Source organism: Crotalus tigris, unplaced genomic scaffold (assembly GCF_016545835.1).
Source record: "Crotalus tigris isolate CLP2741 ecotype Arizona unplaced genomic scaffold, ASM1654583v1 scf7180000017666.379230911805:20528666, whole genome shotgun sequence".
Lineage (NCBI taxonomy): Eukaryota > Metazoa > Chordata > Lepidosauria > Squamata > Viperidae > Crotalus > Crotalus tigris.
Genome location: NW_024096552.1, coordinates 5,341,912 through 5,354,931, shown reverse-complemented (window position 1 = coordinate 5,354,931; position 13,020 = coordinate 5,341,912). Strand labels below are relative to the sequence as shown.

General features: G+C 40.7%; 1 pseudogene; it reads right to left on the bottom strand.

Moving 5' to 3' along the window:
* Positions 1–2,933: 2,933 nt before the first annotated feature.
* Positions 2,934–12,643, bottom strand: LOC120305173 (annotated as a pseudogene).
* Positions 12,644–13,020: the final 377 nt, after the last annotated feature.

Below are 13,020 nucleotides of genomic sequence, written 5' to 3'. Positions count from 1 at the left end.
TACTCACTGGTGGGTAGATTAGTGTTTCTCAACCTTGGCAACTTTCAGATGTGTGGATTTCAATTCCCAGAATTCCACAACCAGCTGAAAATTGCCAAGATTGAGAAACATTGGGTTAGATCAGGGATAGGCAACCTTGGCTCTTTTATGACTCCTGGACTTCAACTCCCAGAATTCCTGAGCCAGCCATGCTGAGGGGAAAGGGAGAGGTTTCCAAGCTGAGCCATGTTGGCTCAGGAATTCTGGGAGTTGAAGTCCACGAGTCATAAAAGAGCCAAGGTTGCCTACCCCTGGGTTAGATGCTCACCTTGCACTATCAAGGGCTTCACTGAACCCAAAATATATTGTTATCTCAGGTATCACATCAGGACAAATTGAATCCATTCACTCGATCTAGCATCCAGAGAGGTCCTGTTGAGTATTTTTCACTTCCCTGTTAGATATATATGCAGACAATCTGTGCATCAAGGCTTAATTTAGAATTTGCAGGACACCAAAGAACAAAGAACACCAAGGGAGACACAGAATGGCAATAAATCTTGAAAAAAGTTTATTAGGAAATTATCCCTGAGCATACTTACAGTACACTATCAGAAATATAAGGACACAAAGAGCCAGTTGAGACCTAAGGATGAGGAAGGTTCATGTTCTGAGAACTTGATTTACAAAGGAAGCTGGGAAAGGGGGGGTAAATCTCATAGCCCTTTTCCTTATTCTGCCATCCTATGGAATCCCACCTCAGTTCTGAACTAACAACTGTAGCAAGAGGAAATTAATACTTGTATTTACACTCACAGGAAAGGAAGAAATTACAAAAGAGTAAGCAAGCACACCATGAGCGATACACATTAAAACAGTGGTTCTCAACCTTTCTAATGCCGCGACCCCATACTACAGTTCCCCATGTTGTGGTGACCCCCAACCACTTATACATCACCGGGTGCCAGGGGCGTGGCCAAAGAAAAGGGAGAAAAAAATGGCGGACAGCCTTGTTTGGCGACCCCCATGAAATGGTCGTTCGACCCCAAATGGGGTCCCGACCCACAGGTTGAGAACCACTGCATTAAAAGGAAAGTCTTGGAACTGTCTATTTGCTTGGCACTTAAGAGGCAAAAGGAAGTATTTAGGGTAGGTGCATCCAATCCATGGTCCATGGACGCAAGCAGAAGTCCCACAATATCATAAACTTTTAACATTATGAATTAATATACATTAACTCTATTACACATTTCATAGGTGTCTGAAGACAGTTCCTCTGCAGGCAAGCCAAGAGGTTAGACACTCCTGCTTTATGGGTGAAGCTGATTAGGATCATGCCAATTTCAGAGGGTGCTAACTAATGAAGGTTGCAAAGCCCAGGGAATCTGTCCAGAGTATTTTTCTTTTCAGAAGTTCTAAATATTTAGTACGTGCAGGAGAATAAGTTGGCAATTGAGCAGATGGGTGAGGGAAGTTTATTATGGGGAATAGTTTCTAAAACTTGAGTCAATATGAGGGCATTTAATGGGTGTCGATCCATTATTACTGTATTGAAGCTCATACAGTATAGCTTTCTTTCTCTAACAGACTTGCTTTGCCTTAATTTTAGGGCCATGGAATGATTAATTAACCTGAGTAAAAACAATAGATGTAATTTGGCAATTCTGTTTTAAAAGTTTATTTCTTCCATTTTGTATGGCTTTTTTGCGCATTTGCAAAACACTTGGAATAATGACGTGATTGGCCTTAAGTATTTCATCTTTCTGCACTCTACCAATTGCACTTCATTAATCCATTTTGCCTTTCGTTTTGCCCTAATTTAATCTGCCATGTTACTTATTCCTGTTATCACTATAAATTCTATTACACAACTGGAGGTTTTTAAGAAGAGACTAAGCAGGGGGTTGGACTAGAAGACTTCAAAGGTCCCTTCCAACTCTATTATTATTATTATTATTATTATTATTATTATTATTATTATTATTATTATTATTATTATTTATTACTATTATTACTATTATTATTTGGTTTTTTTAGTCTGTGACTGCAATATAAAGATGTTTTGGTTTTATTGTTAATACCTTTTTGTAAAAAAATAAATATCTTGATTGGGTTTGCTATCCTGAAATGGCATTTGCTATCTTTAATAAAATAAGGATGCACTATGACAGAAGTCCCCAAACTTTCTGGATTGGTGGCCCAGTAGGAATATGGCACGAATAGGGCTGTGAGCATGCATGCGCCGCAAATGGGGCTCACGGCTCAGCTAGCACCAGTGAGAGGCTCAACTAGTGCCATCACAAGGCTCACGCTGTGGCTAGCACCAACAAGAGACTCACAGCACAGCTAGCGGTAGCAAGAGGCTCACAGCACAGCTAGTGCCAGCACGCAGCTCACGGCTCGGCTAGCGCTGCTAGAGACTCACAGCTCGCAGCTCAGCTTTTGCCGGTGCAAGGCTCGCAGCTCGGCTAGCACCAGCACAAGGGACAGTAAGCTCACACTCATATGCGCATGCACTGGCCAGCCACTCACACGGCCCATAGGTTGGGGACCTCTGCACTATGAAGATAGGGGAGACAGCTTAAAGAATATTCAAAAAAAGTCTAGGTATGGAAGTGATTCTGATTTGTTAACAGGAACGCTGTCCAGTTATTAGCGCTGAGCAGTAGGCTACAGGTGACATATGTTTAAAACAAATAAATTATATTACACAGTTTTTAGCTTATGACCACAACTGGGACTAGAAAATTCATCATTAAGTGACAGAGTCAGTAAATGAGGCATCATGTGACCACATCTTTTTACAATCTTTTTTTGTCATGGTCACTGATCAAATCATATGGTCATTAAGCGATCTTGGCTTCCCCTATTGCCTTTGCTTGTCAGAAGTCAGCTAGGAAGGTTGCAAATTGTGATCATGTGACTACCAGATGCTGCAATGATTATAAATGCGCCCAAATCACAATCATGTGATTGGAATGGGCGTAACTCTTAAGGACGGTTCTAAATTGCTTTTTTCAGCACTGTCATGATTTTAATCTCCTGTTAAATGGTTGTTATGTCGAGGACTGCATGTAATGCTCTAGATTGTGTCACCTGAATGCCTTTGATGCGTTCTTCCCGAACATCAAAGAAACCAAGTGCCAAGATGGAAACAAAGCCTGGTGCCAACATCTGGAATTCTTACAGTGGTCCCACTGGAAGGTCTTATTGGCAGAGGCTGAGCTGGGCATGTGACCCCAGCCAAAAGAAGGGAAGAACGATCTCTCCTGGAAAGGAAGTTGTTGAATACAGCAGAGTTCCAGTCTCAGCATCAAAAAATGAAACCATTCCCGCAGCACAATTTAGACACAACCGGATCCTTTTTAATTTCTTGTTCGGGAAGTGAGGAAGAGGATTAGGTGGGAGGGAGAACTTGTAATTACCTCCCCATATTCCCAGCATACTGACCCCTTCTTCTCTATTTAAGGAGAATGCACCCTTCCTTTTCACATTCTTCCGGGAAATCCCCACTGCCCATTCTTTCTGACTCGCTACATTGACTTCCCAGAAATGCCGACCCTCCTTGAATTCTTCACGTCCCAACACGACAGCCAGTACGTCAAATCTTTCAGGATTGTTGGGCAGTTGTTGATGACGATCGCCTAGTTCCGCTGTTTTACCATCCGGGGATGAGTTGGGGATGAGCCGTGTCTGAATCCAGAGTTATGTTTGCTGTTAATGGAGAAGAAGATCAAGAAAGGGAAGCAAAGTAGCTGTAATCTGGAATAGAAATACACCCCACTCTAAAAACAAAATCACAAGGATTGAATTCTCCCTCAGTTAAAAGGGATTTCTTGAATGGGAACTCTTCCTCATCCAGACTCTTCCTTTACATTTATTTATTTAGATCATTGATAACACTGCTTAACTCAAGCAATGTAACTCTGGATGGGATGGGATGGGGTGGGATGGGTTGGAATGGAATGGAAAACAAAATAGAAAATAGAAAATAGGATAGGATAGGATAGGGGATAGGATAGGATAGAATAGAATAGAATAGAATAGAATAGAATAGAATAGAATAGAATAGAATAGAATAGAATAGATCAGGAATAGAGAATAAAATAAAACAGGAATAGGATAGGATAGGATAGGATAGGATAGGATAGGATAGGATAGGATAGGATAGGAATAGGAATAGAGAATAAAATAAAACAGGAATAGAATAAAATAAAACAAGAATAGAATAGAATAGAATAGAATAGAATAGAATAGAATAGAATAGAATAGAATAGAATAGAATAGAATAGAAGAGTTGTAAAGGACCTTGAAGGTATATGTATATATAATACATATATTACATTATGTGTATATAGATATACGCACACATACATACACACAGTAAATTTATAGTATATTTACTAAATATACTATATAAATAGGAAATTTATTTATATACAAATTTTATCTTTATCTTTATATATAAATTTATCTTTTTATATAAGATAAATTATATCTTTTCTATCACGAATTGACAAAATGAGGGAGGGGGAGAAAAAAAATCTCCATGAGCACTTCCTTCCTTAATCTTAGGGAGGTTCAGAAAGTTATCTTAAATGATTTGGGGCTTTTTAATTAGATAAATTCTGATTGCTGGTATCAAACAAAAGCCCTCTTTATGGGCGCTCCAAAAGAGTCCAGGTCTCCATTTTGACCAAATGATCTGGCCAAGAGAAAAATCGGCCCTGTTCGCTTTGCTTTCGATTCCCCTCCCCAAGTTTACCTTTCTGCAGCTGAAGACCAGACAGCAAAGTATCTGAAAAGACGACAGGAAAAGAAGTAAGCATTGCTCTGTCATGTGCAAGGCAGATCTCACAACAATAATGTGAAGCACACTCGTCAATTTTACAGATATTTACTTATGTGCCTCTTATCACTCAACTGGGTTTTTTAATGCTGAAATCGGTTTTCCACGGAGGAAGAAATCGCAAAGTTCAGCCACATATAAGCAGACCAAACTTTTAAACTGGCTTGAACTCTCAGAATTCCTTAGCAATTTCACTGCTGCCTACAACTAAGATCTTGCCATGCGTCAAGTGGGATGTTAGGAGTTAGTCTAAAATCTTCGTGTATTACCTTTAAAGTGTTTCGTGATTCCTTCCAGGATGTGATTGATATCACAGAAGTCCCAAATTTTCCACTTTACGGTAGAATGGAAAAATGGAAGGTTCTTAATCTTTTCTTCACTAGAGAAATGAAAGAATGTTAGCCTTCGGTCCACCCAGTCAAAAATTCCCTCACATAAATTGGAAAGAAACAACAGAATCTTAAGGAATAGAATGGAATGGAACAGAGCAGAACAGAGCAGAACAGAACAGAATAGGAAGGGATCTTGGAGGTCTTATAGTCCAGCCCCCTGCTCAAGCAGGAGAACCTATAAAAATGGACTACAGGTAGTCCTCGACTTACAGCGATTTGTTTAGTGATCGTTCAAACTTATAATGGCACTGAAAAAGTGACTTATGACTGGTTTTCACATTTATAATTGCTGCATCCCCATGGTCAGACACTTGGCAACTGACTCATATTTATGACAGTTGCAAGTGTCTCATTGTCCAGTGATCACCTTTTGTGACCTTCTGACAAAGTAAATGGGGGAAAAAATATTCACTTAACAACTGTGGTAAGAAAGGTTATAACATGGCCCCAAATTCACTTAACAAATGTCTCATTTAACAACAGAAATGGGCTCAATTGAGGTCGTAAATCGAGGACTATCTGTACAGTTGATAATAAATGGGAAAGGGACAGATGGGATCCACTTACCTTTGCAAGCTGTCTGAGATTTCCTGGAGGAAGAAGAGAAAGAAAAATTCCTTGAGTAGGAATTGAAAGAATTCTGCCACAGATATTTCTCACGCTGAATTTTGTGGCAATTAAACTCTTCATTCATTAATTCACTTATTTATTCATTCATGAAATTTAGAGGGCCATTTAGCTACCAAAGGAACTCTGGACAGTGAACAAGGATATGGTGAAATCATCAAAATTTCTTTGGAAAAAAAAGAAAAGACAAACTTAAGACCCCAGGTAGAATCTCAACACTCATAGGTCACACATAACCACCCTAGAGTTTCATTCACATCCTGCCCTCAGCGCTTGGGGAAAAGCCAAGTCTTTACCACCTTCTAAAGGCCCAAGAGGGAGACTTGTGGGGAAGAAATGACAGACTGAAGTTGGTGGAATGCATCCAAATATGGTAGAATGAAGAGCCAGCAAGTAAATCAACTCTTCATAATTCCTCTCAAGGCAAGGAGAGGTCTTGAGATTGCCCATAAGTACTCCAGACAGCTGTTCCTTGTGAGGAGACTGCAAAATAGTGGTCTCCGGTGGATTTAAGAGCTCTGGGAGATGTTGGAATAGCTATCTTGCTCAACCCATGGTTGGTACTTTTAAAAGGAAACTGGATTCATACACTTCCTTTATAATCACTTTCAGAAATTGCCTGTTAATTTTCGGCTATTAGAAATCTTTCAATCAACAAGTCTGACAACATCAGGTGAGTGTCCTTAGTAAAATAAGTCTTAAATACAAGTTTAAGGACTAAATACTGTGTGTGTGTGTGTGTGTGCGTGTGTTTATGTTTTCTGAGGTTTTCGCGGGTGTTTGTATGTAGGTCTTTGGTTATTCGGGTTTTCTCGCGCGTACAATTGGAAATGTCTTGGCGACATTTCGACAAAGTCCCATTCGTCATCTTCAGGCTGGTGTTTTCAGCTTCGTGCTTCGAGGAGCAATGTGAAACTTGTGCTTGCTCCTCGAAGCTCGAAGCTGAAAACACCAGCCTGAAGATGACGAATGGGACTTCATCGAAATGTCGCCAAGACACTTCCAATTGTACGCGGGAGAAAACCCGAATAACCAAAGACCTACATATATATATATATATATATATATATATATTGGAATAAACAGAAATGAGTCATTAAAACTTTGATTTTAGAAAGTTACACATGAACTAAGTGTCCAGATAAATTTGAAATAAGATTTGGAATTAATTGTAAAGAATTCTTCCTGCAGGAATTTTGTTTTGGTTTTATTTTGAATTCTTTTTTAAGAAAAATATTTCCTTGTTTATCAAATTTATATGGCTGCCCGTTTCACAAAAAGTTACTCTCAGCAGCATACAACAATTAAAACAATAAATATATCAAAATAGATTTAAAAGTGTAAAATAAACCAAAAGAAACAAGAGACAGTGAATTAATAGTAAGAGAAGATTTTAAAATTGGACAATAGAGGGAACTAGAAGGAATTAAAGTTTACTGTTAAACACTCAACCTTGACTTATATATACAGGATGACGCAAAATATTTTCACATTTTGACATATTGAGGATATTTTTGAACAACAGACCCCAAAGTTAACTTTAAGAACATTTTAAAGCAGCTCCAGGGCCTAATCACCCAAACACATTATTCCAGAAAAAAAGAGTCAATGGTTTCGCATGCAAACTATTCTCTTTCCCATTGAAAATATTCATGTAAGGTTGTTAAGGCTGCAATTCAATGTATAGGGTAGTCCTCCACTTATGACCAGTTACTTAGCACCATTCAGTCACAACTGACCTGAAAAAGGGGATCTATGACCTAGATTCTAAGTTCTGATGGTTGAGCCTCCTCTGCAGTCAGGTGACTGAATTTCGGGCACTTGACAACATGGCCACGTTGATGGATGTTTTACTACGCTTTTGCCAAAAACCGGTATTTAACATCCAGCTTTTGGCAAAACCAAGACCATAGCAAAGCACTGGTTCAATTAATGATGTGAATTTACTTAACCACGGTATTTTGTTTAACCACCACCACAAATAAGGTCATAAACTCAGGTTGATCATGTGACCAAACCATTTTACAACTGTTTTATGATATATGATCATAATGGCCAGGCTCCATTACGGCCATATGTCAAGGACTATGTGCACAGCAATGTGGAAGGAAAGTGACCTTAAACCTTTCCTTGAAACTGCAACAAGCAAATACACCAAAGAACTCCGCTCTTACCGTAAAGAGTTCATCGTTGGGCTGCTGAGAATTTTTCATCGTCTGGATGATCGTTTCATAGCGTGAAAGTTCCTGGAAAGTCAAAGCCATGAAGAAATCCCTTTTTCCAGTAATCTCCTTTTCTACCTCTTCCATCTCGGCCAGGAATTGTTTTTCTTGTTCTTCCAGGAAGTGGTGGAGATCTCTGAACATAGAGGTTGCCTTTCCTCGCTCAGCTTTCATTTGTCTCTGCAGAAATAAAATAGATAACAAAGGGCCTCGAGTATAGAGTGGGCAGAGCTAGAAGTGGGCTGTCAACGCTGCAAATATTGTATATTCTTGCTTTTGACAATATGCAGAATTGTCTGGCAAATATGGGGTTAATAAAGAGCAGAAGGGGCGTTGGGGGTAAAGCCCAGGAAAGAAAGAGGAAGGAAACCTTTGACCTTCACACTAATTGGATAATGTGAGATATGACAGCTAATTTAGGGAGGGAACATGCTGATAATTTAACTGCTCAGAGGAAGAGAACTTAGATCCTAGCATCCCTCCGTTGTGCCTGTGCCGACATTTTGTAACAATAAAAGACTTTTAGGAAAATAAATGCCTGGAAGTTCTTTGGAATGTTTCATTAGCCGGAACCACAACATGGGCATTTAGAGATAGCAAACAGCAGTAAATCACTTGTCATGGTTCTAATCCTGCTCCCTTTCAACTGTAAATTATTAATAATAATAACTTGGAATAGCTTACATCATGTAACAATACCTTTAACCCCATCAAACAAAATCTACCTATCCCAGGTCTCTGGGAAAGACTCAATAGGTGTCGCAAGGATGTTTTTTCAAAAGGCAACTGGACTTCGTTTTTCCTTGAAGATGTTTCACTTCTCATCCCAGAAGCTTCTTAAATTCTGATTGCATGGTGGGGAATGGAAGGATTGATATACCTTACAGTCATCTGGTCACTAGCACTTTTTCAGAGAGTTGTTGAGGCCACTTGGAGGCTTATCTGTGCCCTAAGGGTCACTTGAATCATGCAAATAGGTATGAAAATGGGTGTGTCCACACCCATTTGCACTATTCGGATGACCCTGAGGGCACAGATAAACTTCCAAGTGGAAATGGGTGTCTATACCCAAAATAGTGCCAAATGTGTGTTCAGATGACTGCAAGGAATATAAATCCTTTCATTCTCCACCATTCAGACAGAGCTGAAGAAGCTTCTTGGATGAGAAGCAAAATGTCTTCAAGGAAAAACAAAGTCCACGTCTTTTGAAAAAGCACCTTGGGACAATCATGACCTGAATGACTCAGAATCTCCACAGACTCAATGGGTGGATAAAAATGCCAAATCCAGTCTAACTATTTGGCTGACTGTGTGACCAACCAAATAATGAAAATGGCAAAAGAAAGCTAAGATAGTACCAATATAGGTGCCTTAGGTGCAAACCCAAAATATCTGGAGCACCACTTGAACACCATCGGCATTGACAAATTCACCGTCATCCATTGCAAGCTTTACTTGGCACATCCATTGCAAGCTTTACTTGGCACAGCTTATATTTCTGTGACAATCCCTTTGAAGCATCAAATAACACTGCCTTTGCAGATGATACAACAGTAGTGGGCCTTATTCATGAGGGCAATGAGGATGCTTACCGCAGGGAGGTTAAGAATTTGGTGAACTGGTGTAAGGAAAACAGCCTAGTTTTAAATACTGGAAAAACCAAAGATTGGTTTCTGTCAATTTCAGAAAAGGCAGCCACACTTCTCTGAGCATTAATGATTCCACCTGTGGAGATGGTTACCAGCTTCAAATTCCTGAGTGTGCAGTTAACAAGTAGGCTGGCTTGGTCACTCAACAGCGAGACACTGGTGAAGCGGGCACAGCAGCACCTGCATTTTCTGCGTCGAATGAGAAAAGCACATCTTCTTTCCCCTGTCCTTACCACTTTCCACAAGGGACAATTGAGAGCATCCTGTCATACAGCATCACAGTCTGGTTTGGAAACATCACTGCATCAGACAGGAAGCAGTGCAGAGAATGGCAAGGATGGCTGAAAAGATTATTGGCAGTTCCCTCCCTTCCACCCAGCTCATAGCACATAAGTGTTGCTTGAGCAGGGTCCGTAAGGTTGTCCAGAAGCCTGTCTTCTGGAGTGTTGGCTATTCCTGCCAGCTTAGTGTCATCTGCAAATTTGATGAGTTCCCCATTTATCCCCTTGTCCAGATCGTTGATGAAGAGGTTGAAGAGCACTGGGCCCAGAACAGAGCCCTGGGGCATCCCACTATACACTTCCCTCCATGTAGATGTGGTTCCACTGATGACCACACACTGAGTACAGCCGGTCAGCCAGCTACAGATCCATCTGGTGGTGATGCTCCTCTAACCCACATTTTTCTATCTTATCAAGTAGTAGATTGTGATCTACTTTGTCATTTGGCTGACTGTGAAACCAACCATAATAACAATAATACCTATTTACCAATCACTACTTCTAATCTCAATGTGGCTTTAAGTCTTTTTTCCCCTTCATTTGGCAGGGGCAACAACTTACCAGCAAGTCCTTGCTTTCCTTCTCTCTGTTTGACTGATGTGCCAAAATATTTTGTTTTACCTCCTTCACCATCTCCACAAAACTGTCCACATATTCCTGGGGAGAAAATGACAACCAAGATTTAAGTTATCTTTGGAAGTCAACTTACTGGTGTGATTTATCAGTTTGATTATTAGAAAAGGTTATTATTATGGAAAGAAGGAAATTATGTGGTAACTTGAGAGATAAAATATAGATGTGCAATACAGTAGTTGAAACTGCTGTAAAGACCAGAAGCCATTTCTTCATACACTTGTTACTTTTCTTTACTCTTTTTTCAATATTTGTATTGTTTGTTTTTTAAAATCTTTCTTTGATAAAAAAAAAATATATTTAAAAAAGAAACTAGCTTACTGGCTGAGCTCCCATCTTTTGGCCTAAGACAAGCCAGGAGCACACCTTGTATTTTAAGAATTCCTATCAAGTAAAATCCTCTTTAAATTACCAGCTATCTTGGTAGATCAGATCCATTTCATTTCACTCTTTTAGCTGATTCAAATCCAAATATTACTTGTAAGATGGCAAGATTTCTTAGATCAGGCTTACAGTAAAACGAACAGTATCACAAGTGATATAGATGCAGAACTGTAGGTTTAAATCCTTTTTTTTTTTTTTTTTGCATTGGGGGCTACCATTCTGCCTTTTTGACCACAGAGTACTCTGTGATTAATCCTGGTCCTAGTTTTAAACATGCGTTGGAAAGAAAGAAAAACTTCCTTTTGCTTATTCAATCTTACTTCATTATCTCAGCTGTTATGCCCATTATAAAGACCTGCCTTCTCTCTCCACGATCTGGAAAAAAATGGTGATTTTAATACATTATTCATTTCTCATCTATTTCCCAGCAGTGCCTCCTGCTTTGAAAAACACCAACGTCGAGCATTTTCTCCCAGAGAATTCGTCTGAATGCACATCAAGCTTATTATTGGGGAAATAGCCGCCTCATAGCGAAGATCACACGTGTTTTTTAGCCCAATAGTGTCAGTTAGCGCCGCAAGGCGATGCTTGCAATCTTTTTTTTTAGGTAAAGCAATTCTGTCTCACACGCCTAACCGCCTTCTAATTGCGATTTTTTAAAAGAAGCAAAGAGCGGCAAAATAAATAACCAACCAATCGCTAAATCGCGTTTTAAATACCTCGCCAGCAACAGTAACCTGCAACCGGCCAGCTTTGGATCAGTAATTGGCAATTGATTGCCCTGAGCATGCGCATTGATGGCCTTCCCCAATCCTTCCCTCGCTCTCACAGCGGCAGGCTTGCAAAACCGGGATTGCGCGGGTCCCTATTCCCGAAAGGCAGGGGGGCGGAAAGTAATCCGGATCCTAAACGAGTAAGATTTTTTTTTTCCCAACCTTATGTGCATCCCTGGTTTTCTGCAAAGGGGTGCCTGTGTTGCTTTTGTGCGGCTTGGTTATGCCGCAGATGTCACAGCTGAGGACGGTTTCGTGCCCGCAGGAGGTTTGCACGGATTGGTGGTGCTTTTCACCCGAGTTCGCCTTGCTTGGGTCTTTTTCCGCCCGTCGGAACTTCTCCGCGATCTGAACCACGTTGGCCAGCGGCCGGTTGGGGATGATGTTTTTCCCGTGGTCGAAGGTTTCTCGACAGTGGGGCAGGAGGCGCCGCCTTTCCCGGGTCCTTGGCAGCAGCTGCTCAGGCAGGTGCGGCAGAAATTGTGCCCGCACGTGGTTATGGTCACCGGGTCCTTGAAACACTCCAGGCAGATGGGACAAGTGACTTCGTCGCAGAGATCCCGCAAGGGAGTCCCAGCTGCTGCAGCAGCCATGACCGTCTCTGGCTGAAGGCTAAAACTCTCTCGGCTGCTTTCATTTTCCGACCCGGCCCTTCGGGAAAGGCCGCTTGCAGAACTCGAACGGGGCAAAACAAACGGTGGGTGGCTGTGCAGCTTGCGCAAACCAGGAAAAGCAATTTTAGAGGTCATCGCCACTCCCTGTTTACTCAGTATAGCAAGTTTGTTTATTTTTTTTTCGAGTCTTATCACCGGCTCAAGGTTGACTCGGTCTTCCATTCTTCCGAAGTCGGTAAAAAGGAGCATCCGGATGGTTGCGGGGGCAATAATGCTGACCGTAAACAGTTTAGAGAGGGCTGTAAAGCATTAGTTAATTAATAACTAAAATAGCACTAGTAGTACCGATACCACTTATGTCGTTCCAGTGGTTTACAGCCCTCACTAAGCGGTTTACAAACGACATATTAAGTCTTAAGTGCTATTTTAGTTATTAATTAAATTCCTGCGCCACCCATCGAAAGAGACTTGGGGGTGCAATAAAATAGGAATATGAAATAAGGGGTCCTTGGTGCTTTCTGAGCTTGTTTGTTTTCTTGCAGACGTTTCATTAGTGCAGGGGTTCTCAACCTTGGCAACTTTAAGACTTGTGGACTTCAACTCCCAGAATTCCTCAG